Here is a 26,534-nt window from a genome sequence, read left to right on the forward strand (position 1 = left end):
AAAACATATTTTGCTAGGCTGGAAATCGGCGGTGCCCCCTGTAGCGGCGACTTGGATAACACATATGGGTAGAACCCTCATAATGGAAAAATGCATATATCAACACGGGGTGCCCGGGAAGGTTTGGGGACACCCTGAGCGAAATGGGAACAAAAGGAGGGAATCATGTACTGTTGTATTGCCTGTATGTACATTGACAAATGAAAACCGTTTAATTGTAACTGAACTGGAAATTGCTGTATACTTATGAATCCAATAAAAACCTTTTTGATTAAAAAAGAAATAAATAAATAAACTTAAAGAGGATGTAAACTCTGCCACTCTGATGCTTCTTTTCATTTAGCTCATTATAATAAGTAATTATCAAACTATAGCCACTGTAATACAACCCAAATCACATATTACTTACTGTTTAAAGAAAATAAAAAAACTTGTTTCCAGGGGTTAGGCAGCGCCATCTTAAGTATTGTTTTCTGAGTCCACAGTGGAGTGTATTTCCGCCCTTACATTGAGTACTTCCTATACTGTTAACCAAGCCTCCTTCTCAATCCAACGTTTCTGTGGCAACCCTGCTTCCCTGTTCATAGCTGACCTGTTTTATTTCATAGTATTTACTTGCGTTGATTGTCTAATGTTTGCCTTTTTCAGTCTTATCAGCTTCAGCTGATAAGAATGCAGCAATGGCCAGGTTTACACTGCATGTGATGTCACGTGGTCACATGGTGTGTAGGAGGACTCTGAGTGATTATACAGCCTCCTGGGATATCAGTGGTGTGTTGTAGGAAGTCTTGATAACAGATAGACAAGCACAAAGAGAGTGTGCCGTAAATCGGGAGATCTGGGCATGCTCAGTGACGTCATTCCTAGGAACAAAAAGGACTACAACAATACAATGCAAGTAAGGAGATATCTACAAGCAGTGTTCATTAGGGTTTTTTTATGCTGATTTACATGGGACAAAGTTGTGGGGGAAAGTTTACAACCACTTTAAGACTGGGGAAACTGTTTCCTGGATGTGTTTATACTGTGTATTGAGGTTTAGAGTTTCTAACTAATAGCTTATTTGCAGATAATCTGCTAGTCTTAGCGATAAGAACTAGATAAAGAATCTAAAAATATGTTTGAAATAATGGGATTTTTGGACTCACCGTAAAATCCTTTTCTCTGAAGTTCATTGACAGACACAACTCCTTTAATTGTTGACCTTAGGGTTATCACACCACCTTCAGGAGAGGACTAGGCAGAACATGTAAAAACAGCAAGACTGCACAGCACCGCCCAGGGGGCGGTCCCTCTGGCTATAACCCCTTACCCTGCTTCCTGCAGCTCGGTTCGTCAAAAAGCAGTACAAACATCCCATTTTCTCTTTCATTGACAGACACAGCTCCTTTAATTCTTGACCTTAGGGATGTCCCCAAGCAGTGTAAAAAAACGAGGGGTGACCGGAAACTGGAAGTAGATTGCGGTGACACGTAATTTTGAAATTTAGGCCCATTGGACACTTGAACATATATAAGTGAGTATCACAGCAGTGGGGGGACACCCCAGACGATGTCCAGGGTGACGAAACGCGTCGGTAGAACCTCACTGCTGTAACCATTTGACAAAAGCGCTATATCTGCTATAGGAATGTAAGTGTGATACTATTTAATTAATAAAATTACGAATTTTACGGAATTACACTATGTTGATTCCATTTTTCCATCCTGTATGATCGTGTTTGGTGGAGTGTGATCTGCTCTTTGGAGGATAGTCTGAAATCGTGTATGGTTCGGAGGAGTTTTTGCATTAACTTGGCCTATACCTCACGATTTCCTGGAGATTATCCAATCCATTTACAATAAAGCTTTGTCGATCCTTCAGGCATATGCCTGTTTGGGTCCAAGGCATCTGGTAAGCCTTGAATTTTTTCATGGTGGTGGTAATCACATAATTGGTGTATTGTGCACTTTTTTGGATTCCTTGATGGACTCTTTTCATTCACTTTTCACGTAAAAAAGAAAAAAGGAACCGCAGTTGTTCATTTTTTTCACGGACAACATTAGAAGGACTTTTTTGATTTATTTCAAGTATATTATTATTTTTTACGTGTAATTTATATATACACATTGAATTATCATGGATGTCACATATGAAATCACATGTTCTGTATATATGTTTGTATGATTATCATATCTAGCACGGCACTTTTCTTTATTATTTCAAAAACGAGGGGTGGAAACAGCAAAACGTAACTTCACCCACAACAACAGAGGAGTTGTCATCTTAAACGGCCGCCATCAAAACCTGCGGCCAATGTCTGCATCAAAATATACGTTCACAACAAACTTGTAACTGAAAGAAAGTGTAAATTGCACCCTTACACAGCCGCCTGTAAAACCTTGCGGCCAAAGCAAGCATTTAAAGATGCGCTTACGTCAACTTTGCACCTTACACACCTGGGAGACAAATGCTTGATGTCAGAAAGCCCAGGAGGTTCCAATTGCCCTGGTGGAATGTGCCGTGTCAGGAAAAGGGGGCACCCGTCCCTTTTAAGGCATAGGCCTGAACCACGATCTGTCTGATCCACCAAGAAATGGTGGTCGACGAGACTGCCAGACCTTTTTTTGGACCAGCCACTGAGACAAACAGAGTCTGACTTCCGGAAGGGAGCCGTAGCAGACAGATACACCCATAGAGACCAGACCACGTCCTGGGAATGTAAGGCAACTTCTTTTGGGTGTTTCGGCTTAGGACATAGGGATGGTAACATGATGTTCTCATTTAGATGAAATGCCGAAACCACCTTTGGAAGAAAAGACTGCTGCGGACATAGCACAGCCTTATCCTTGTAAATTACCAGGTAGGGAGACTTGCATGACAAGGCCGCCAACTCAGAAACCCTCCTGTAATAGCCACTAGAAAGACTACTTTCTGAGAAAGAGTTAACAAGGGAATCTCCCTAATGTTTTCAAACTGCGGTTTCTGAAGCGCCGATAGCACCAGATTCAGATCCCACGGAGGTAGTGGTGGTCAAACCGGAGGGACTACTTGTCAAACCCCTTGCACAAAAGTACTCACCATTGAGTGAATCACCAAGGGACATTGGAAAAAGACAGCCAAGGCTGATATCTGCCCCTTGATGGTGCTTAAGGCGAGTTTTTGATCCACTCCTCGCTTCAAAAACAGCAGTATCCTGGAAACTGAATATGTACGTGGATGCTACCCCATCTCCTCACACATGGAGATGTAAGCTTTCCACGTATGATGGTAAATCTTTCGAAAAGACGACTTCCGTGCCCTCAGCATAGTAGAAATTACAGAGTCTGACAGACCTCGGTCCCTTAGTACCTGGTTTTCAACAGCCATGCTGTTAAAACCAGCGATGGTAAAGCAGGATGAAGTATCGGACCTTTCGATAGAAGGTCCTCTCGCATCAGCAGCCGCCAAGGAACATCCGCCACCAGTCGTAGTACCTCGGTGTACCAAGGACGTCGAGGCCAATCTGGGGCTATCAGAATCACCAGAATCCCCTTGGCCTCCATTATGCACAGCAGGCGGGGTAGAAGTTTGAGGGGGGAAGGCATAAATCAGCTGATAATGCCTCCATGGAGCCACCAACACGTCTGATGCATCCACCCAGGGGTCTCTTGTCCTGGACACAAACCTCTGCACCTTCCGGTTGAGCCAAGAGGTCCACATCTGGTGTGCCCCACTTTAGGCAAAGGAGCCGGAATACATCTGGATTGCAACAACCATTCCCCTGGGTCCAGCATCTGATGACTTAGGTAGTCCGCCTGCCAGTTTTCTACTCCCAGAATGTATATGGCCAACAGGGCCATCACGTGCTGCTCTGCCCACTGGAGGATGTGAATGACTTCCCGTGCTGCAGCCGAGCTCCTTGTTCCTCCTTGATGGATGACATATGCCACCGCCATGGTGTTGTCAGACTGAATCCTGACCGGCCGCCTCTGTAGCCTTGACCATGTGGAGAGGCACCGCCTGATTGCCCGAAGCTTCAGCACATTGATCAGCAGTTGGAATTCTTCCCGTGACCAGAGGCCCTGGGATGACTGTACGTCCATACCTCCCCCCCCCCCCAACTGGCCAGGCTGGCGTCCGTTGTGATCACCGTCCAATGGAGAGGAAGGAATGATCTCCCGGACCGAAGGGCCGGAGACCTCAGCCACCAGAGAAGGGAATCCCTGACTTACCCGAATTTGACAATCCAGGGATAAAGGAGATTTGTTCCATTTTGACAAAATCTCCTTTTGCAGGACTCGAGTGTGAAATTGACTTCGAAAGTGGCTACCATGAGGCCCAGAACTCGCATGCAGAAGCGCAGTGATGACCACCTGCGGTTCACCAACAACTTCACCGCGGATTGAAGAGTCTGCAGCTTGTCTGAAGGAAGAAAAACTCTTGCTTCTGAGGAGTCCACAAGTAAGCCCAGGTACTCCAGGCTTTGAGTTGGCACTAACAACGACTTCTTTAGGATCAGCACCCAAACAAACTCCCAGAGAGTCTGTATGGTGGTCGCTACATCCTCCCTTAATTTTGAGGCGGAAGATGCTCTCAGAAGGAGGTCGTCTAGGTAACCCATAATTGCGAACTCACGTTGCCTTAACAGTGCCAGAATTGGAGCTGACACTTTGGTAAAGATTAGGGGTGCTGACGCCAGGCCAAAAGGGAGAGCCACAAACAGGTAGTGCTCTTTCCTGACTGCACATCGGAGAAACCTCTGATGCCTGAGGCATATGGGTACATGTAAGTACGCGTCCTTGATATCCAAGGACACCAGGAAGTCCCCCTAATAGAGTGCAGCGACCACGGAGCAAACTGATTCCATCCTGAACCTTTGCACTTTCACAAAGCTGTTGAGGGCCTTCAAGTCCAGGATTGGACGTACCCCTTCCTTTTTGGGGACTACAAACCGATTGGAGTAGAATCCCTGAAACCTTTCCAGCATCAGTACAGACACTATCACCCCGCGCAGCAGCAGGTCCTGTTCTGCCCTGAACAGGGCTTCCCGACGAGCCGGAAGCAGAGGTAGGTTGGAGGGAAATAATCTGTTTGGTGGACAAAAAAGAAACTCTGTCTTATATCCCGATGAAACCAAGTTCGCAGACCCATTGGTCGGAAAATAGGGAGGTCTACCGAGCTGCAAACTCCCGAAGGCGACCTTCATGCGGTAACATTTTTGCTCGCAGACTTGATTGGCTTGCGAAACCAGGGACACTTTTGTCCTTCGGCAGGCACCTTGTCGGACAGGGAATGCTTATCTGTCAACCCGGGTGGGCAAAAAAGCCGCTTCTGAGCGGAAAAAGGGGGCCCTTGGCTACGGCATGGCTTCTTACCCTTCCTGGACTGTGGGAGCAACGTGCTCTTCCCACTGGTAACATTTTTAATAATGTCATCCAGCGAAACTCCAAATAGCCTCTCGCCTTGGAAGGTCAAATCCGCCAGTGCTTTTTTAGATGCCTGGTCCGCAGACTTTCAGCCAAATCAGGCACCAAATCACCACTGCTGATATTGATATGCTCTAGAGAGCAGGGGGACCGTATCCAGGGCCGCATCACAGACATACTTAAGGCCATGCACTAACTGATTTGCCAGTTCTACGCAGACCGAGGAAGACTGTTGCTTCTCCAATTCACGGCGCTTTGCCCATTCAGTAAGCATCTGCGACACCAAGGCCGTGGCCAGCACAGGTCGTAACGCCGACCCCACCAGCGTAAACATGGACTGGGACACTGCCTTAGCCCTCCTGTCGGCAGGGTCCTTGAAGGCAGGAGTCCCTTCTACTGGAATTGTGGTTACTTTATTTAACCTGGATACCGGGGGGTCAACGACCGGAGGAGACACCATTTTTTCAGGAGGCTCTCCTCAAAGGGGTAACGCACCGCCATTCTTCTTGTGACTGAAAAGGCCGTTGCAGGCTTCCCCATTCCTTGTAGATGAACTTATCAAACTAAGTCAAATACGGACACACCTTGGGCGTGCGGGCTGGTTTGCAGGACCCAAAAGGGACCACCACCTCTGCAGAAGTTCCTGCTGCACCCTGCATCTTCAGGTTATCCCTCACCGCAGTGATAATTGCTCCTACTAGCGCTTTTTCCTGCACTAACCCGGACACAGAGTCATTCTCACTGTCCGAACGGTCCTGGTCCGCATCCCCTGACATGTCAGAACAGGGGCAGCCATTCCCCGCGGGGCCCGAATCGGAGCTCTCCCCAGAAGACGGGGTGGGGGGCAGGGGGCATTTTTTACCCCCCTTGCGCCTGCATGCCGCTTCTACCCTGGCAACAAAGGTCTCCAGGACTGCTGACAAAGCGTCCATAGGCACTGCATTTTTTGCAGGTGAGTCGGTTGCAATAGCAGGGATGTCTGGGGAAGAATCGCCAGCTTCTGACACCATGCTGACCCTCACTTGCCTGCCACAACTTAGGGACTTAAGGCAAGGTACATAAATCCCACCCTCCTAGTTGCTCGCAGACTGAGGGGCCCCTGCGCAGGACTCACCACCCTGACCTAGTGCTGCGCTGTGCTGCCGCCGTCTGCTCTGCCCTGTTACAGTCACAAAGTGCCCAGAGTAAGAATCGCGCAGTTCTGAGGGACACAGACACCAGCACTAGAGGTAAACCACACTGAGGCTACAAGAAAATGGCCGCCGGCCGTCCTAGCAAAAAAATCACCAAGAAAATGGCCGCCGAACCTTCTAGAAAATGGCTGACAGCACATACACTACATAAGACTACAGGAAAATGGCCGTAGCCTCAGCAAAATGGCCTCTCATGTAAAAAAAAGCACCTCACAGTGAAGGGAAAAAAGGCAGTTAAAGAAAAAGCGGACCCTAAGAGCCAGCACAGCCCCCTGCCAAAGCCCAGAACCCCCCCCCCCCCCGAGGTACCCGGCCAGGTACATACACCGTACCTCATGCCCAGTCACACAGCAGCCCCAGCAGGGGGAGGAGGGAATGCGCGATAGGGAGAGAGGAAAGGGAGAGTGAGAGACCCCCTAGTCGACCTCCTAGGGAATGCTCAGCTGCTCCACCCTGAGGAGGCAGGGAGAGCCGTACTTAGCCCTCCTGTCAGAAATTGCACCGCAGACCCTTCACCCGAGCAGTACGGGGTGGCTGTTGGCCACGGCACACTGTGACACGGACAGCAGTAGCCTGGTCATATGTGTGCCCCGGAGCATATAGCTCATTGGCCACTCCTTGAGCAGAGGGGGCATGTCATGGCCAACCCAGCACATGACTAGGGTCTGCTCACACTCAATGGCCAGGCTGGAGAGACTACAAGGATCTATATTATCCAGCCTGTCACCCAGCCCGGCTGTTGATTGTAGATCACAGGATCAAAATTGCAGAAAAAATGAAAAAATTCCCAGGACCAATGGTCCCCTCAGGGAGCCAGGTCCTTCTCCTACACTAGGCAGAAAAAAACTGAGCTGCAGAAAGCAAGGTGAGGCTTATAGCCAGAGGGACTGCCCCGTGGGCGGTGCTGTGCAGTCTTGCTGTTTTTACATGTTTTACATGTTCTGCCTAGTCCTCTCCTGAAGGTGAAATGATAACCCTAAGGTCAAGAATTAAAGGAGCTGTGTCCGTCAATGAACGAAAAATATATTTTGATAAATGTATAATGTATGCAGCTGATAGTTATTTTTTTGTGAACAATATGTTTTATTTATTTTAGAAAATCGAGACAAGGAAGTACATTCTTCGCTTTCAAATAACATATGAGTTACAGAAATCCCATCATCAAAATTAAACAGAGAAAGAACACAATGTTCTGTTTACAAAGTTTGAAATAAAAAATGATCTTGTAACTGTTGGGACGTCACAGTTTAAACATATTTTGAATGATGGGAACAATAAAAAGGAAATAAAATGTAAAGGTAGTGCAATAAACCATCATATTTTCCTTAGTCTGTGCCAAGTCACTGGAGTGGTAAGCAAACAGGAAAGGTACTTTAGGAAGAGACAGTAGTAAATGATCAGAAGGGAGTGTAGAGTGTACAAACAAGTTGAACATAGCCTATTGCAATATAATATAATAAATATGTATATATATGTGGGTCCAAGGAGCCAGAAGCTGTGTGCATTGAGGGGCTTGAAGCTGTGTGCGTCCAAGGAGCCCAAAGCTGTGTGCATTGAAGGGCTTGAAGCTGTGTGTGGCCAAGGAGCCTAAGACTGTGCAGCTTGTTTGAGGGGCAGGTACCCCATAGCAGCAGTACTGCTGAAGAGTAGCCAGATGGGCTAGCATTTTCATTTGGATGTTGTGTAATTAATTGATGCTTGGACCCCTGCGTGGGATTCCTGGATGGACTTTTGTTTTGTTTTTCCTTTTAATAAACATGGGCTACCAGGCCCTTAACTATAAATGCCTGTCTGATGTGGACTCACTGCACCAAAATGCATCTAACCACTGACAGAACATTCCCCAATGCCACAAGTGGTGGAGAATGCGGGCATGTAGACGGTTGAATCCGGGTCCTTGCTCCATGGTGAGTCGCATCAGGAACTACTGCTAGCTGTGTGTGGCAGCCAAGCGAACAGCATTGTACAGAAGTTTGATGGACTGTGTTGCATGCAGGTTGTGTGAAAGGAGAATCACATTTCTTTTCCTCTCTGCTGTGAAGGGTGTTGCAAGGATGGCGCGGTCAAAACAGAAAATGGAAGCAATCCTTACTGAAGCAAGGGGAAAGTGTTCTATGGCTAGAGGGTATTTCACCACATGCCCCAGCCACACCAGAGAATTTGTCCAAGTGTAAAATCTCTGTGACCTGGGGTAAATTATTCATGTCACCCCCAGTTAAAAGGGAAGTAAAAGAGGTTGTCCCTGGCAACAGAAAGCCAGGTGGACAACAGTGTGTGGAAAAGAGGAATATGGTCGTCTGTGGAAGCAACGTCCAGGCCAACAGGAATGTCGGGGGATCCAAGGAGTCTGTCTGCTGATGGTTGTGACCAGTGGAGTCTTCGAGAGTGGTATCCTATGGCAACAGAGAGCCAGGCATTGAGGAGATGCCAAGAAAGTAAAGTTCAGCATACAGTTCCGTGCTTGGAGTGTGGTCAAGTGGGGCATGGAATCTTTACTTGCCCAAGGTTCTGGAACAATGCTGAAGTGTCTGGAAAGGCTGGGGTATCATCCTGTGGCAACACAGAGGAAGTAGCTGGTATGGATGCAGCTGAGAGACAGTGCACTCAAGTGAAGGGTATGATGGCAGTCACTGAAAATGGTAAGGCTGTTTCAGTTTGTGGGACTGAACCTAGTGAAATGGGAGTGTGTCCAGATGGAAGATCCGCAGTGCAAATGGACATAGACTTGCTGCAGTGTGCTACCCAGAGCAGTGGGGAGGCACATGGTGAAGCCCAGCTCACAGCAAGGTTAAAGACTCAAATGGACATGGGGACTATGCATGTGCCTGCTATTTTCCAGCAGAGTGCTGGGAAAGTTGAACTAGTGGTGACCAGAACTGGTCTTGTGTCATGTTCCCTAGTGACAGGTGCTGCAGAGTTGCCCAGAGAAACTTCAGAGGAGTTTGCAGTGACGGAGCAGAGAGTTTCCCAGGTCAGCTATGGAGCTGCCCAAGGAGGAAAGAGTTCCCCTTTAAAGATAGTGGGTGCTGTGAGGAGAGGCTCACAGGCTGGGGTGGGTGATAGACAATCCACAAAAGTAGCAGTTATGTCTACATGTAATGAAAATTCTGATGGTTATGCTGACAAATGTGTTACTGTTGGCAAATGTGATGATATTGGTGATAATGACATTGGAAAATATGTTCCCTTTAATGTAATGTCTGAAAATGTTGGAAATGTGTTTGCTACCAATGATGGGAGTAGAATATCTCTCGTGACAACCAGAAATGCAGGATTGTCCATTCAAGTCTCATGGGGTCTCCATGTGTTGGAGCCAGAGGGTTTCCAGGATGGCTGTGGTGCTGCTCTGGTGAAGCAAGAGTAGCATGCTGGGACTGTGACGTCATAAGGGGCGGGGTCATTGTGTGATATCACCCAGGCGGAAGAAGAAGAAGAAAAAACGACTTCAAAAACCTGTGTAGTGTATTTTTTTTGCCACTTTTCCCCCCAGGTGAATGGATACCCATACTCATTCACAAAGGGTGGGGGGCCGGGATCTGGGGGCTCCTGGATCCCGGTAAGCCCCCCCACCTGTAGACCCCAACAACCAATGGCCAAGGTTGTTAGGAAGAGGCCCTTGTCCTCATCAACATGGGGACAAGGTGCTTTGGGGGGCCCAAAGCACCCACCTCTCCATGTTGAGGGCATGTGGCCTGGTACGGTTCGGGGGGGGGGGGCGCTCACTCGACTTCCTTCTCTAGTCCCGTCGTACCTGGAGTCACGTTCAAAATGAACGGACTTTAGGTCCGTGTGTAGGCAAGTCCATCTATTTTGAAAGTCCGCCGGAAAGTCCGATCGTGTGTGTGCATGTCCGCTAGTTCAGAAAGTCCGGCGGACCTACGCTGCAACCAAGTCAAGGACCAAGTCTGCTGGAAAGTCCAATCGTGTGTACGTGGCATAACTTTAACCCTCATGGGAGGATGTTGGGAGAAAATGGTTAGAAAGAAGATTGGAGTGGTTTTTAATCTACATACTGGGTTGGAAGGGTGGGGGTGTAACGACTGAAGAAAAATTAGCGTTTAGTGAGAAGGCATAGTTCCAAAGCTGTGGACAGATAAGATTTTCCATTTGATGTGCACTACAATGCCTATCTACAGTATATAAGGCTTTAACCAGTTGTGGACCTTGGACAGGTCATCAAATTTCTATTTTCTTCAATATTGTAGTGTGAATGACAGTTCTGAGGCTACATTTCAGCTGCTCTGGTTTCGTTTCTCTTTGGACACCCTTGGGTCCTATTCAAATGTATTTGCATTACATACAAAACTGGTTAAATTCAAAGTGATGTTCAGTGAACCAATTAGAAAGCGAACCCAGATATATTTGTCTCATAACTAAACATCACCACCGCTTCCCCAGACTTTCGGGTAGTAGAATACGGGTCCTGAATGCTTACAATGCAGGCTCCAACTGCTAGCAAGTGGGGAGGAGTAGGGAGCAGGGGGATGATTTTCCCTTGGCGCTCTGTTATTCAATGGGGGCATGGCCAGGAACAACCACACAAGGGTGGCTGAGAGCGCACTGCAAGAGTAAGGAGCCACCTTAAAACTGGAAAGGAGGGCAGTTATCAGGGGGCAGTTTTACCTGGACTAAAGGCAATGTTTCACACAAAATAGGATTTATAATCAGTTTTTGAACTGGAGGCCTTAATATCACTTTAACCATTACTACAACAATTGGAATATGAAAGCATGAATTATGAAGGGGAGTCTTCAGAATGTTGGGAATCTCCAACCTATGATGTTAAGCGCTAAGTAAAGCATTGTAAACAATATTCTATCACATGCACTGCCTACATATTTTATTATATTTTCACAGAACTGGACTTTGGCATCATATATCGTGTCAGTTAACATAATAAAACGACTGTTCACATAGAAGGTAACGTTCTGAACAGCTTGCTTCTCTCTTCCACTGGAGCACAGTAAGTTTTTTTTCTTTTGAAAACCTCCTTAATGCACTATTTCTGTAGGGGAACACATTATGTGTATATTGTCTGTTTATTTAGCTGTTTGTCTAGAGTTCAACTTTAAAAACAAAAGATTTGTTCAACTGTATAAAGTTAATGTAAAAGATATCAGAACACATCTAGCAGCAGTGCCTTCCACGCAATGATTTAGTGTGCCTAGGAGGGACAGGTCCAGCCCTGCTGCAGGCAGCTTGTCAAAATCTATGGCAGTCTGAACAAAGTATGGGATAGTATTGGCATTTAGGGCCCTGTGTGGTCAGGGATGCCACTTGGTACAGAATGGGAAAGGTTGCGAATTTTACACACAAACTACATTTTTATATTTTTTTTGAGACAGAGCTTCCTTTTTGTGGTATTTAATCACCACTAGGTTTTTTTATATTTTTTGCTAAACAAATGAAAAAAGACTGAAAATGTTTAAAGTTTTCCTTAGTTTCTGTTATAAAATTTTGTAAGCAAGACATTTTTCTCCTTCACTGATGTGCGCTGATGAGGCACTGATGGCACTAATATGCAGCACTGATGGACACTTATGGGCACTAATAAGCAATAATAGGCACTGATAGGTGGCACTGAAAGGCATCACTGAAGTGCATTGAAAGGTAGCACTGATTGGTATCACTGATGGGCACAGAATGGCATCACTGGTGGGCACAGGCAGGCATCATAGATGGGGCTGCATGGATAATCATGTCCCCACTGAGGAAAGCCGCTTATCGGCTCTCCTCTCCTCATGTGCTGTCAGCATGATATGCCTATGACCTGCATTTCCTATTACACTGTGATCAGCTGTGATCGGATACAGCTGATCATATGGTAAAGAGCCACGCCATAGGCTTTTTACTATGATCGTGATGTGGTGTGTCCAAGGGAATGTGGTGTGTCCCTGGGGGTGCGCAAGAGCTGCCCATTCTGAAGGACGTCATATGACGCCCAATCAGAACAGGAAAGCCACCGCCCGGCCATTAATCTGCTATAGGCTGGGTGGGAAGTGGTTAAATTCCCACTCCAGTCTCCTTAAAACCTTGTGTGGGTGCATGTGCCCAAAGCACACTGTCTGTATTCTGGGACACACACTTGCACCCGCATGGATGTCAAATCGGGACTAGTGGCTGTGTCCATGTAGCCACTATGTCCCAATGGGACTGCTTCATGCAGAATAGGCTGCACACACCTATGCATGTGACAAATGTGCATCTCGTGCGGACAAAGATGGCCATTGCATGGCTGTACACATTGATATGCCCCATGTGAATGAGGCCTAAAAAAACTGGAAAGCAAAATACCCCAACCATTTCTAAATGCAGTTCTTTTTGCAATACTCAGCTCCTCTCCAGTGCTATTCCTTGCAGACTCACTGCTCTGTGATCTAGTCCTGGTCATCTTGCAGGTTGGATGACACACAGCATCATTCATCCTGCTTCCTTTGAGCCTAAGGTCTCAAGGATCTGCCATCTAAAGGACATGTTATCATGCTGCCCTGGAACCACAGAAAAATGCTGCAGAGAATGGTACCATGTCATTACATGAGCACATGCAGGTTGTGTTCACCATCAGATCAAGAGGAGAAGGAAGAGAAGATGTAGTGCCTCATGACCAGACTAAAGTGACCTAAAAAAAAGTTATAAACACAAAAAGCAAAAATGTATTATATCGCAGCTTACCAACTCTTAGATGTAATGTGTGCATTCGTTTTCTTTTTTAACTTTGTTTCTTTTATTTTCCCCTGGTGATCTGGCCAATAAGACTGTTATTTTTCAACAGAACAAACTCTCTTGCAAATCTATCAGTTAGGAGCGTGGAGTCAATCCATGTACCAATGACAGGGGTGCTTACAAAGATCGTCTTTTATTTATTCATATAAAACCTTTATCCTAAAAGGAAAAAAACTGCTGCTATAACTGCAGTGTATCTAAATCTACCAGTCCATCTAACACTCCTCTCCCTCTCAGAATAAAAATGCTGCTGTGCCCCAGTGCTTCCTAGTCCAAAGTGGAAGAATTCTAATACAGGAGGTATGTTGTTGGCAAGATCACCAGGTGAAAACAGAGGGAAAAAGCCTAAAAAAGAAAACGAATGCAGCCACCACAGTTAATGATTGGTAAGCTGCGATATATATTAAATTTTTGGTGTTGAGTTTAATACTGCTTTAAAATAAGCTTTTAAGCCGACATATACAAACATATAGAAGAATTTGGGCTTTCAGGTAGAGCAGCTCAATAGTGAATAAATAGCACCTCCAAGCTTCAAGGTTAAGAACAGAAATGGATAAGTTTAGAGATCTGAAAATCTCCACTCTTATACCCCGTACACATGGTCGGACACTCCGACGACAGAATCCGTCTGATTTTTTCCAACGGTTTTGGCCCAAACTTGTGTTGCATACACACAGTCGGACAAAGTTGTTGGAAAATCCGATCGTTCAGAACAAGGTGACATACAACACGTATGACGGGACTATAAAGAGGCCAGTAGCCAATAGCTTTCATCTCGTAATTTATTCTGAGCATGCGTGGCACTTTGTGCATCGGAATTGTCTCCAAACGATCGGAATTTAAATGATCGGATTTTGTTGTTGGAAAATTTTAGATCCAGATCTCAAACTTTGTCGGAAATTCAGACGGAAAAAGTCAGATGGAGCCCACAGACGATTGGAATTTCCGACAACACAGTCAGATCGCACATTTTCCATCGGAAAGTCCAACCGTGTGTACAGGGCATAAGAAGCCATACTGATGGTTTTGATTAGCCTGCCAGTACCTCTCTTGGCTCTGGACAACACTTCAGCTTGGCCAATAGCCATTTCTCTGACAGAAATCACAGATTTTATAACATTTCATAAAAGGGAATGTCTACCTGTATTTTTTTTTTAAACATATCAGTTGGTATCTTATCTAAATGTGTATCGTTACGCCCACAGGAGCCACTGGTTAGGGGTTCCCCCTATTCCTGCACAGCAAGGCACACCCATTTCAAACTTGTATTCAAACACAAGGAATCAGTCCATGGGCTTGTTTTTGTTGTTTTATTGGGGAAAACAACATGGATAGGGGATGGGGATTATGGGATGCCCAACTTCTCATGAAAAACAATAGATGAGGGCAAACATCATTCTCTATGTACACAAAAATTAAGATCCTGGACTGTACTCCCTCTGGAATAATTGCAGTCTCTATGGATCAGTGGCAATGTTTACAAACCAGGAGCTCCTTGTCCCCTTTAGTGAAGTAGTGGTTCTGACGCTTGTAGATACTACGAGACAAGAGGGGGTGGATCAATTTCCTCGAGGAAGGGGGCCGCAGGTGAAGTGCTAAAACCTTGCTAGACAACAAGCGCATTGTGACCAATTACTATTGGCCACGCTACAATATGGCAGAGCCAGAGCTGCCTGAAACACTGTGTAGAGTGTGCTCCTGCTCCCAGCACAAGTCTAGAACCAGCCTTTCACTTCCCTGTCAGGCAGAGCCACAGAGTAATCTCTGTCCGACAGGCGCTTCCTAGTCCTGACAAGGTGTGATGTCATCGAGAGGCCGGCCTGGAGGCGGGATGGAGAGGACCACAGAGTGCTGCTGGAGGCGGGATGGAGAGGACCATAGAGTGCTGCTGGTGCCGGGAGGCGGGATGGAGAGGACCATAGAGTGCTGTTGGCACCAGGAGGCAGGATGAAGAGGACCATAGAGTGCTGCTGGCGCACTGTGTCCTAGAGGAGGAACCAACCACGCTGTACATTGAACAAGTAAGCAGATAAGCATATGCAGATTAAAGGGTAACTAATTGTTGAGTTTAAAAAACAAACATGTCATACTTACCTCCTCTGTGCAGTTGGTTTTGCACAGAGTGCCCCCGATCCTCCTTTTCTGGGGTCCCTCAGCAGTGCTCCTGGCTCCTCCTGTTCTTGAGTGGGGCCCTGTTGGAGAGCCTCTCTCCCTTGGGGCATTCGTGCAGGCGCACACCCGTTCCCTGCTGCTGCATCTATTCACACAGACAGCAGGACTCATCCCCACCCCCTGCATCATTGTATTTGATTGACAGCAGCAGGAACCAATGGCTGCGCTGCTACCAATCTATCCAATCAGAGCTGGTGTGCTCGATCCCCCCGCTGGAAAGAGCGGGTTCAGGCAAGTAAAGGGAGGCATCTGCAGCACGGGAGGTTTTTCACCTTAATGCATAGAATGCGTTAAGGTGAAAAAAATTTAAGGGTTTACAACCCCTTTAGTTAGGTAACTCTGAGGGGAGCTAAATAATTATGAATAGTATTTTTAATATGCAGCAAGAAGGGGGTTAATGTACTTTCACTGGTCACTGATGTATTCGTTACCAGTGGCAGTTAATTAACTCCTTTGTGCTGCTGCATGAAGGGGTTTATAAACACTGACACTGGTGCCAGTAATGCAGCACAAAGGGGTTAATTACTGCCACTGGTAACTAATGCATCAGTGACCAGTGAAAGTACATTAACCCCCCTGGTGGTATTCCCGAGTGTGGCTCGAGGTGGATTTTCAGTACCAAAAGCGGTAACCCCTAAGCCACACTCGGGATCGCATCGCAGAATCCAGGTACATGTTACTTACCTTGTCCCAAGGATCCTGCGATGTCTCCTCGCTGTGTGAGCGAGCCATCCTCCACTCGATCTATCACAGAGCCGAGCTCCGTTCCCTGCGAGTGTTGCGATGCACGGGGACGGAAAACAGCACAAAATTCAAAAAGTAAAACACACAATACACATACAGTACACTGTAATCTTACAGATTACATTACTGTATCAATTTATTTCATATCCCTTTTGTCCCTAGTGGTCTATCCGGTGCCCTGCATGCAGTTTTATATCATAAATATGGTTCTTTCTGCCTGGAAACTGGAGATTGTCCATAGCAACCAAAACCGTCCCTTTACATCAACAGTGGTTTTAGACCAGCTGGAAAACAGCGATAATACATTTGAATCACTTGCAGAATTGAGCGACAGTGATTTGTGGGGAGATCCGTCATCAAACACTGAAAATAATGACAGGACAATTCTGCAACTGAGTAAATTTCTGTGGTTTTGATTTGATTACATTATTGAATCAATTTTATTATTATTATATTATTATTTGTTATAATTATTTATAGTTATTTATTATATTATAATTCATGATGTTGTTTTTCAAACTGTATCATACCCGGGATATCTACTAAATTATTGCTTGGACAGATTTAAGTGAGCTATTCCTAAGAATTACAGGCCTACAATATAAAGCTCCAAATTTCCATGCAAAATAATTGTACCGCTTTCAGCTTTAAAAAGCTGAAATAATCATACCGCCAGAGAGGTTAACAACCTTTTTGCTGCATATTACAAATCCCATTCGTAATTAACCACTTGCCAACCCGCCACAGTACATATACTGCATTGGAGCGGCAGGTACAGGCACCGCAACTAACCCGTACATCGCTGCCTGCTGCAGGCACATGCCGGGGGGGCGCCGGATGACCTTGTCCCGGCACTGCTACCAGCAGTCTCTACCCTTTTATGCCCCTGAGTGTGCTGAGGTACTCACACTGTCCTGTGCTTCCTACTGCAATGGGCAAGAATCCTGTTGAGGCCTCCAACTGATCAGATCCTCCCATGCCAACATGGATGTAAGGAAATGAAAATTCCTCTCTTAGGCTTCCTGTTCTTCCTTGCCTCAGCTCCAGCCTGGAGGCAAAGTCCCCAGCCTGGTGACCCCTCCTAGGCCACACAACAGCAACCTCAGCCCTCTATCTTCCTTCTGACCCCCCACTGCTGAGGATCCCTTGAAGTTTTAGTCCTGTGCTGTGTCCCAATATCTCAGTGTGAAGTGCTGTTACTAATGCTGCCCAGCTCTTCCCTATTGTTGTGTACAGATGACACACCTGCAGACCCTGTGTTTACATGTAAATAACTGGAATTCATATGTAAATAGCAGCAGCATTACTAAGTAAATAGCTGCGGCTGGTGGCATTGATATGTAAATAAAGGCAACATACATATAGATGATATAGCCTGTACTCAGGATACATCACGCTCCCCTGCAGTGAGGAGATGATGTGCTGTAACCTCTAGCAACCAAGCCCAAGAATTTTCCGGTCCAATCAATACTAAAGACGGCCCTGCACCAGGTTTATGGGCTGGTTCAGCCACCCTGCCAGTCCCCCTGCCTGGGGATTGGTCCAAACTCCCATCAAAATTCGGACCCAGACACTTTACCTCCACCCACTAACTTCTAGAACAGTGGTTCTCAACTCCTGTCCTCAGGGCCCACTAACAGGCCAGGCTTGCACGATAGCGGAAATACATCACAGGTGATATAATTTGCTGCTTAGTGATTTCAGTGTACGTTTGCATCTCCCCAAGGTAGTACTTAAAATCTGGCCTGTTAGTGGGTCCAGAGGACAGAAGTTGAGAACCACTGTTCTAGAAGTTTCCAGTTTCTTCAGAACCTGGGGGAGGCGATAGAGGACTGGTCTGCAGAGCCTTCTAGCCTGACCTGAATCTGAACCCTGACCCAATCAACAGATTCATACAACTACCTTGAGTCACAAAATACATTTATCTACACTAGTTACACACTAGAGTGTGTTACAAATGTAAGATGTATTTTGTTTATTTTACTTTAGTTATTTAATGGGATGAAAAAGTGTGATGGTCAAGATCATTTTAATTGCAGAATTGCATATATTGTGGCAAGTAGGTGGAGTAGAGGAGTGGCTGTGTCCTTTTGAGTCTAGCTCCTGCATGTGCCTGTTAGTTTAGCCTCCTCCTTTCTAACACAGTCTGCCCCACTCAGTCTGGCTCGTTGTCAGAGAGTATCTCTTATAAGAGAGATCGTACTCATTTTTATGCACACACATATAGGAATGTGTGCACAATGGCATGCCCTTGAACATATACACCACAGTTAGGGGCATCTAGTTGACTATTTAAACCTGAGGCTTGCATGAGAGTATTGCTGGATGGTCTTTCAGCTTATTCCCTTGTTATCTCTTTTCCTGAAGCCTGCTAGTCTCTGGATTACCTTCAGGAACAGAGATAACAAGGAAATAAGTTGAAAAACCATCCAGCAATACTTCAGGTTTAAATAGTCAACTAGGTGCCCCTATCTGTGGTGCCTGTCCGAGTCTGCTACTCATCCATGTTATCAAACCCAACCTGGAGTTTTGACCAAGCTTATGCCTTCTGATTCTGTATTTTGCTGCCAGCACTGACAACCCTTGCCTGTTTATGACCTGGACTCTGTCCATAATTTGGTACCTCTCCCTCCCGCTGTTACCAAATTTGTTTCATGACCTGACTCCATGCTGATTATCCAACATCAGTACTTTCCAGTTTCTAGCTCACTGGTCCAACTTCCTGACATTTGCGCCCTTCTCCTGCCTTAGTAGTCACGGTCTCCACTTCCAGGAGTCATTGGAAGGGAATTGTGCAAGGGGACACCCTCATCATCTCAAGCTCCTCATAGAGATATGTGACACCCCTGCATGTCCCATTCAGTTTGGCCCCTGCATGTCCCATTCAGTTTGGCCACTGCACATTCCACTCAGTCTGACCGCTGCATATCTACTTCAGTCTGCGCCCAGCATGTCTTTTCCTTCTGGACCCTGCATATCCCCTTTGGTCTGGATTATCTGTCTCTCAGTCTGAAACTGTGTGGTGCCAATCTTCCTACAGGGGTAACAGTTCTTCTGTCAGTGTTGGACAGTAATTCTTTGTTGATTTACTCTCACATCATTGTACATAAGGAGATCCATGTCTCGGGGGACTTGTAAGAATTGCAAGCTTTGAGCTGCTGTCCTGGTCACTGACCCTTCCTTGCAGAATTCCTACATACAAAATACTTCCCCAGCAGTGTCCAATGGTCTGATGCTGGGTATATGGAGCCGGTTGGTTTCCTTGGCCGGGTGAAACTGCTGGTCAACCATTCGAAGGAACTGGCCAGCTAAGAGCTGGGTATCAGCACTAGACATGTGCGATTAGTTTCGTACAGATCTCAAATTCGTACGAATTTTCCTAAATTCGTATGTTCGGGAGGATCCGAAATACGAATTGCTATGCGTCCCAATTTTGTACGAAATACGAACTTTTGTTTACGAATTTCGGATCAGTCGTCATCGACGACTCATTATGCTTATTATGAGGGGCTTCCACCATTCCTGTGCTGTGCTGACATACTGAGCACAGCAGGGGTACAGCCCCAGGAGGAAGTCAGCACAGCACAGGGATGGTGGGAGCCCCTCATAATGAGCACATGGCTGCCATGCACAGCTGCTCCAGGTTTTGCCTGCTCCAGTCTTGATCCCCCGCACTCTACAGGGTCACCGGGGCTGTGTGGGGTCACTGGAAATTGTTTGGTGTTTCCACGCATGTGCTCTCCGCTCATCCCCGGTGACCCCAAACAGTGTGGGGGATCTATCGAAACTGGACCAGCGGTGCATGGCAGACAATCCGCTTCAAATCTTAATGGAACAAACTGAAGGGAAGCTGATTGGTTGCCATGGGCAACTGCTCCAGATTCTGTTGGCTCCAATTTTGATCAATTTCCCTAAATGTCTTTTTATCTGTTCTAGCAGTCATATGTGTAAATGAGAAGAATGGTGGGGGCACATTGGGGCACATTGGGGAACATCAGGGCATATTGGAGCACATTGGGACACTTCAGGGCATATTGGAGAACATTGGGACACATTGGGGAACATCAGGGCACATTGGGGAACATCAGGGCACAGCGTTTACCAGCCAGCATGCAGAGTAGCGCAGGAAGCGTGTGTAATAAGTTATCTCTCCACTGCTCCCTGGGGGCCCCTCCTCTCTTCTCGTCCATCCCAGATGATGTCACAAGCAAATAGGGGTAGATGAGAAGCGAGGGGAGGGATTGTCTGGAGGGACAGGGACCAACTAAGACCAAATGGCCATCTCTGCTGCAGACAGTCAGTTCAAGGAATGTTCAGAGTGAGGGAGGGGTACCCCAGCTTTGGCAAATTGATTTTCAAAAATGCTAACTGCTCCATTAGCTGGGGGGACAACTGGGATCTTTGGGGTGACAGGATGTTTCCTGTCACAGAAAACACCCGCTCACTCTGGACACTTGTCGGAAGACAGGACAGTAGCTCCTTGGCAATATTTGCGAGGGCAGGCCACTCCTCGCTCATTGGATCTGTGGTGAGGTGCACTGGTGGGGCTGACAAATAGGACATGACAACCTCCTTTGCTGATATGGGTTTCTTGGGGCGCACTATGCTGGAGGTTCCCATTAGGGTGTCAAGTTCCTCAGCCAAGACAATATACTCTGCTGGCAGGAGCTCTGCTCACTTCACTAGATGATGCATGGGAGAGAGTCTTCAATATCTTCTTCCTCCTCTCCCAGCCTTACCATCTGCCTTTCACTCTGATGCACCCTGTCGATTAGTCTGTCCCGCCATGTTGTGAGAGCACTACACTGCACAGCCATTTTGCCTTTGATGCGAGGGTCACACATGGCAGCCAGCATCAGTTCTGAGCAAGAGGCGGTCAACTCCTGTGTGCGCATGCCCAACTCCATCAGAAATGTGTTTAGCAGAGCCAACACATCAGGTTGAGGGCCACCACCAGGCAAAGTTCCTCAGCCGACTTGAACCGCTCCAATTTGCTCTGAAGGTGGTTGAAGAGTGGGAGCACATGACCAATGCTGGCATCCTCGTGGCTTAGGTGTTCTGTGACAGAGAGGAAAGGTTTGAGGACTGCCACAATCTTCCCAATTATGGCCCTACCTAAAGGACTCTCTATGCCAATGTTATGATCACAGGCCATGGCATGGAGAGCCTTCTGCTGCTCAAGGATGCGTTCCAGCATTGCTAGGGTTGAATTCCACCTAGTCCCCACCAGAAATGGTCTCCACCAACCGAAAACTGTCAGTTACCACCTGTGGAGAAGGTGGGCTGAGCAGCGCACACCCACAAAGCTGCCATCCCTTACAGCCTTGACCATGTTGTTGCCTCCATCAGTGACAACATAGCCAATCCAGTAGTTGCTGTCTGCCTGTTCAAACCATTGCAACAACATTTTCTGCAGGGCTTGTAGGATGTTTTGCGCTGTGTTCTTTTCATCAAGCACCTCAGCGTGCAGGAGGAAGGAACGATGCCCCTGTTTGTCAGCTGCTGACGAGGATCCAGATGTTTTAACTACATCATGGGACACCTTGGCCTGCCACCAATGTGCCGTCATGGACAGGAAGGCATGCTGGGAACACACAAACTCCACAGGTCAGTGGTCAGGTGCACTGCCTGTCCACCTGCCCTTCCAATCTCCTCCTTGAGCACCCTAACACAAGACCTGTATAAGGCTGGCACCACAGTTTGGCTGAAGGTCTTACGTGATGGCACATGGTACTGTGGTGCAACAGCCTGCATCAATCGCTTGAAGGGCTCACCTTCCACCATGTTGAAAGATGCTCCTCCAACTGCAATGAGCTGGCCTATCAGGAGTATTATTTTACGCTCCTGCGTCCAACACATACCCTTACTCTGAAAGCCACCAAAATCTTCCAGGGTGGCCTGGCTGGTATGGATTGGATGCGGGATGGTAACAGCATTCTTTTCTGCCTTATACTGGCTGGTGGTACTGGCACTCATGGTGGCTGTGGCGGTGACACTATTGGTTCCCCTTTTGGTGTTTGGAGGAGTGGCCATAATACTTTTTTCCCCTAACAGCACTGCATGGTGGTGCACACGTATGTGCTGGTTCATGCCACTATTACTGAGATGCCCTATGTCTCGGCCCCGGCTGACCTCCCTGCCACAGTGATTGCATTTGGCCTTCTGACCGACACCAATTCTTTTAAAATGCTGCCAAATGCTGGAATGGCAGCCACCACCAATGACACTGCCTGATGGAATCCCTTCCACTGCAGTGCTCACACTCTCTTTCTGAGGTTCGGCAGGAGCAGGAGGAAGAGACCTGAACATCCCAGGTATTTTGGGGGCTGTGATGGATTGAGGCCTAATGGTTGCATTGGCCCATTCTGATGCTGGAGGCTTAGAAAGCACTTAGGCAGGGGTCTTTTCAGGAGAGAAAAATAGTGGGGACTAAGGGAAGATACTTTCTGGGCTGTGGGTGGTGCCAACATGGGGAGAGGGCTGGAAATTAAATTTGTCTACAACAATGTCAGGAAAGCCTGCTTCCACCTCTTTCATGTTGTCAAGGGAACAGTGATCATTAGAAGCAGGAAAATCTGTCTCCTTGCTGACTACTGCCAAGCTCCCTGTAGTGCTGATGGTGATGGCACTGGCAGCAATGGTGGCGGCAAACTACAACAGATATAAACTAAAATGAACAATGAAAAACTAAGGATTGCAAAGATATTCGCTCAGATGCACAGACAAATAATCGTGTGATCTGCTCCACTACACTAACTAACCCACAAAGGGAAGTCACATGATCGGGCCTGCCCTGTAGGCCTCAGCAGCAGAAGAAAACCTCTGATTGGTCAACCAAGCCACATGTTGTTTCCGTAGTAACGAAATTTGGACCGTAAAGTGAATGCATCTAACGAAAATTCGTATTTCGGATCGGAAATTCTTCAACAGAATTTCGTATTTCGGATAAAAACCAAACTTCCATCAGCATCGACTGTCATATTGAGGTATAATTTTTGCCTTTAAATTCATTGTAAAGAACGTTCGTACAAGTTAACAAACCTAATGACAATTCGTATTTCGTACGAATTGAAATTTAATTTTGGACACGAATTACAAAGTACGAATTAATTCTAATACGAACCGTAACAAAACAAAACAAAACAAATTTATTGACGGCGCCCATGTCTAATCAGCACCAAGCAGGTAGCAGCCTTTTGATGGCACTCACTATGCTAGGGGTGAGCTGCTGAGGGCAGGAGAGGGCATTTCAGGTGTTCTGTTCCATGGGGTGAAATAGAAACACTGGCACAGTGCTACATGAGCCCTTATTTTCATCTCCTTTTAGAGAATTCCCTTTATAACAATTCAATATTACCACTCTAAATGTAGGGTAATATAGGAAAAAGTATAAAAGGGGCCCAGTTTTCAAACTGTTAGGAAACTCCCATATGCAGCCTATGATTTTTAGCCCTCAGTAAGGCTTAATTCACACCTATGCATTTTTTGTGCTTTTTGCATTTTGCAGATCTGCATTACAGCCCATTTAACATGGTTTCCTATGGAGCACTTTCTGCAGAGAAAATTTGCAAAATGCATAGGTGTGAATCAAGCCTAAAGCAGTGCAAAAAAAAAAATCTTCAAAGTCATATTTACGTGACTTCATAGGCGGAGGTCAGCTTTTATCATAGTTTTAATGAACTGAACTTTAGAACATTTCATAACAGTTCTTTCACTTTCAAGTCAGCCACTGAACAGCTATCATCTATCTTCTCCCGGACAATGTGAGTATTATTTTTAACCTAAAATCTATTTTGAATGCAACCAGTGCCAGGAAAAGGTCATCCAGTGCCCAGGGTGAAGTTTAATATTGATTAAAAATTTTCTTGGGCCCCCCCCATGCAATTTCACTCTCCATCTGCTTTGAGACATAAACAATAACTAGCAGCTAGACTTAAAATCAGTTTACTGTATCAGATCAGGCAGAAATTATGATTGGATGCCAGCAGTTACAGCATATCATTACTGCTTACTGACTGGTTGCTAGATGTTACAGACCAGATTACGGCTCGCTAATTAGTTGCTAGAGATTATAGCACATCATCTCCTCACTGCAGGGGAGTATGATATACATATGAATGCTGCCTTTATTTACATATCAATGCTGCCAGCTGCAACTATTTACTTAGTAATGCCGCCGCTATTTACATATGAATGCTGGTTATTTTCATGTAAACACAGGGTCTGCAGGTGAATCATCTGTTCACAACAATAGGGCAGAGCTGAGCAGCATTAGTAGCAGCACTTCACACTGAGATATCGGGACACAGCACAGGACTAAAACTTCAAGGGACAAGGGAATTTAAACTGGTATAGTTGGCAAGTATGAGGCAGCTACTTTGGGCCCCACAACAATGACAGGGCCGAGGGCAGCTGCCCCTTTTGCCCTGCCTTAAAGACGGCCCTGACTACCCCAATACCCCCCTCATGGAAAAATGTTGCAGTGTCAATATCAGTTTAAGGGGGACTGATTGGCAACTATTTCAGTGGGTTTGGGAAGCTGGGCTCTGATGGTGCATGGAACTAAAAGACTGTAGTAGGGCTCTGAGGTTGGGTTCACACTGGTTTGATGCCAGACATCGCATGTAATTTGCACTGCATTGTGCAATGTGAATTCAGCCATACAGTTTGTATGACTGAAATTGCACTGTATTTGCACCAAAATAGTGCAGGACCCTTTTTTAGGTCTGCACTGATATTGGATCACATGGGTGCTCATAACTATGCGATCCGATTCCTGCACCATTTGACAGTTCGCACTGCGATCTGCAAACCATTCTGGGGGTGTCAGTAACTAAACATTGACAACCCCAGTGGTTCACAGATATCAGTGTGAATCAGTCTGCGATGCGGGAACCGGCACTGAATGTTTAGGGTTTCCTGCATCACACCAGTGTGAACCCGGGATTGAGGGACGAAGGGGCCTGAAAGGGCTTGATATCATGTGTGTCTATCATTGCCGGTGTTTGACAGGTGGGGAGGGGGTAATATTACTGCCTAATCAGTTTGCATGAACAGGTTTGCAAATTAGATGTGGTGCAGATTTTCAGCAAATTTGCACCGCTACTAGTGTGAACTGGCCCCTGGGTGATATCATTTGAATTATAAATAGAAAAAAAAGTGGAATCAGGGATAACTAAAGAGTGAAAACATGAAGGCAGTGGGGTAGTAAGGGCCTGTTCAGCATGTCTGCATTTTATAGCCTCTGGGCTGCATTGCCCTGGAAATGAGGCACAAATAAACATTTGTATTCTATATATCCCATTACAGTGACTGGCTTTTCCGGTGTTCAAATAAGCCAGTTAATGTAGTAGAGTGAATGAGCCCCTGCAGTGTTAATAAAGAGCAGAGTAAATAGCTGCAGAGAATGTGCAAGGTGAACGATGGTTACAGGATAGTTCCAGGATAGGAAAAGCTAAAAAGTAAGCTGTAATGGAAAGGGTGCCTGTAGCATGTCCAGCGCTGAGATTTGGAGGCTGCAGTGAGGTTTGCTGTGGGGAGAGCAGAGATCATAAGTAAAACAGAAGAGATAATGTGAATGAGGAGATGTGCAGGAAGATTGGTGTAAGGCAGGGGTGTCCAAACTTTTTTCAAAGAGGGCCCGATTTGATGAAGTGAAGATGCACGAGGGCCGACCATTTTGCCTGACATTCTTTGAACCATTAAAACTCGATTTAAGTGTGTTGGTTCGAGCACTAATACACTGCCCAGCAAGAATTCTCTTGCCTTTGTCGCGATCGTTCCCAACCCACAGGCGAATGGTGGGCTCTTTAGGGGTACCGTTAATTCTCAATGGTACCCACACATTGGAAAATGGGGGGTTCTTTCGGTGCAGTGCAATTTTAAAAAAAAGCACGGGGACTTCTTTCCCTGCATTTTTGTGGGTAGGGAAGCCCATTGAAATGAATGGGCTGCCCTACACGCAGCACGAAGCCACACAGATGTGAACCAAGGGCTTATTCACATGCCAGGTTGGAGTGAGCAGTAAAACCACATGGTTAAGCTGTTTTTACCACCCCCAACTTCTCCCCTTTAGCTGCAGAGGGAGCAGCTGGGGGTGTGCACATTCTGTGGCTGCAGCTGGAGGTATACACGGGGTTAATGGGCCTGCACTGCAACTACCCCACAACTGTGTGGATTGCACAGTTGCGGTATAGTGATGCTGCATTTACGGGCTTAATACAGGTGGTGAGCAGGCAACATAATGCCTCTTTACCGCCTTTCAAATGCCTCTGAAAAGCAATCTGTCTATGGATTGCTTTTCAGAGGAGCAGCA

The 26,534-nt window shown here is 46.4% G+C and overlaps 1 protein-coding gene across 1 annotated transcript in view; it reads left to right on the forward strand.

The window, feature by feature from the left end:
* The first annotated feature begins 23,970 nt into the window (after window positions 1-23,970).
* The window catches only part of LOC143988770 (apolipoprotein L6-like), a 74,208-nt gene continuing 71,644 nt past the window's right edge, over window positions 23,971-26,534 (forward strand). Inside the window, exon 1 of the mRNA XM_077488604.1 lies at window positions 23,971-23,982. The gene's annotated coding sequence lies outside the window, so the exon portion shown is untranslated. The remainder of the gene's footprint in view (window positions 23,983-26,534) is intronic.

The sequence above is a fragment of the Lithobates pipiens genome, unplaced genomic scaffold (genome assembly GCF_037356315.1).
Source record: "Lithobates pipiens isolate NorthernLeopardFrog02 unplaced genomic scaffold, aLitPip1_a1.2 Scaffold_18, whole genome shotgun sequence".
In the NCBI taxonomy this organism is placed as follows: Eukaryota; Metazoa; Chordata; class Amphibia; order Anura; family Ranidae; genus Lithobates; species Lithobates pipiens.